Source organism: Rhinatrema bivittatum, chromosome 5 (assembly GCF_901001135.1).
Source record: "Rhinatrema bivittatum chromosome 5, aRhiBiv1.1, whole genome shotgun sequence".
Taxonomy (NCBI): Eukaryota; Metazoa; Chordata; class Amphibia; order Gymnophiona; family Rhinatrematidae; genus Rhinatrema; species Rhinatrema bivittatum.
The window spans coordinates 6522323-6524508 of NC_042619.1; the positions used below are offsets into that span (position 1 = coordinate 6522323).

The 2186-nt window shown below is 38.7% G+C and overlaps 1 pseudogene; it reads right to left on the reverse strand.

Annotated features, from left to right (window-relative positions):
* Positions 1-814: 814 nt before the first annotated feature.
* On the reverse strand, positions 815-1766 carry LOC115091588 (annotated as a pseudogene).
* Positions 1767-2186: the final 420 nt, after the last annotated feature.

Below are 2186 nucleotides of genomic sequence, written 5' to 3' on the forward strand. Positions count from 1 at the left end.
TTTAGAAGATATGCGCGGCTACGCGTGTATCTTATAAAATCCAGTGTACTTTTGTTTGCGCCTGCTGCGCAAACAAAAGTACGCGATCGCGCAGTTTTTAAAAATCTACCCCACAGTGTCTTTTCTCTTTCCCTTGGATTGGCACGTAGAGTGAACTGTAAGACAATCAGAACATTGGACTCATCCTAACCAACTAAGTGACCCACTGTGCTGGGAACCAGTTCCAGATATCCTTTCCTTGTGTCTTCTGGGAAGAAACATTTCCTGACATGCTCTTGAATCCAGCCTTACAGCAGGACCTCATTTTCTAGAACTTTTTATTCACCAAAACATGTTGGGCCCAGTATGCAAATATATCCGGTTCTCTAAGGTGTCCGGATATTACTTATCCAAATAAGTGACACGGCTATGCTGCTGAATATAACTGGATACGTTTTTAAATCTCCAGATAATTTATATCTGGAAAACTATAGACATGCTATTGAGCAGGTCTAACTTATTTTGGCTAGCTGAATAACCAGATAAGTAGCAGCACCCCAATCCACCCATTTCAAGATCATTGACTATCCGGTTATCTATTTAGTCAGATAAGTGACTTATCTGATCACGTGGAGACTGTTGAACATAGCCAGATATTCTGTAGCCAGCACAAGCGTTCAAGCTTCTGTGGCTGGCTATTAGATGAGCTTTCAATATTGGACCTGTTTTGTCTACTGAGATTTTTGACAATGGGACTCACAATGTAAAACACTGAATACATGTCAGATGGAATTTCACTTCTGATTTCATTTCTAGTGAAATATTTTCAGTATCTCTATGTGTGATCCTGTTTTCTACTGAACATTCTGAGTATCTGTCTCTGAATCTGTTTTGTTTTTATGCTGTAGATTATTGGGTTTAGTGCAGGTGGAATCAGAAGGTAAACGTTACCCATTAGGGTGTATATCACAGGAGGAATATTTTTTCCAAATCTGTGCACCACAGACACTCCAATCATCGGGATGTAGAAGATTAGGATGACACAGATATGGGACACACAGGTGTTAAATGCCTTGAGGCGTTGATCTGATGATGCAATACTCAGGACAGTCTTAATAATCATCACATAAGATAAAGCAATAAACACAGAGTCTATTCCTGCTTGTAAAAAGGACCACAAACAAACCATAGTAGTTATTGATCCTGGTATCAGTACACGCAAGCTTTAGCACATCAGGATGAAAACAGAATGAATGGGAAAGCAGATTGATTTTACAAAATGACAATTGTTTAAGTAAAATGATTATTGGGATCATTAATACAGTGCATCGCACTATGATGGCAACCCCAATGCTTGCTATGACGGAATATGTTAAGATGGAGGTGTATCTCATGGGGTTACAGATTGCAAAACAGCGATCGAAGGCCATGGCCAGGAGTACCGAGGACTCCATTATTGCAAAGTTATGAAGAAAGAATATCTGGGACTGGCAGGCATCAAAATTAATTTCCTTGATGTTAAACAAAAAAATGCTCAGCACTGTAGGTAATGTAGTCATTGTCATACCAATATCATTGATGGCTAACATGGAGAGGAAGTAGTACATGGGTGCATGGAGACTCCGTTCTGTTTTTATAAGAAATAGAATAAAGCAGTTTCCCAGAAGTGCAATAATATACACAGCACAGAAAGGGATGGAGATCCACATGTGCTGAGCTTCCAGCCCAGGAATGCCGAGCAGGATGAAGGTCACATGACTATAGTTAGTATTTTTCAAAGTGTCCATACTTAGACTGAGGTAATATTGTGTTCAGGGTTAACAGTCTGGAAGTGAACAGAAATGAATAATTACAAATTACCTTTACATTATAGAGTAAGGATTATTAGGAACACAGTAACATAGTAACATAATAGATGATGACAGATAAAGACCAACTTGCCCATATAATCCACCTAATCATTCTAGTTCATGTTGCTAAGTTATTTTCTAGCTGCCATCTGCAAAATTTTCTCCACTTGTGGTTTATATAAAAATGTAGTAACATAGAAAATGCCAGCAGATAAAGACCAACTGGCCCGTTCAGTTAACAATTATTCTGGTTCATACTGCAAAAGATGCACATGATCTGTCAGCCACAGAAGCTTGAATGCTTGTAGGATATTGCTCCATAATCATGTCAGCTTTTGCTTTCTTCATCTTTGTACA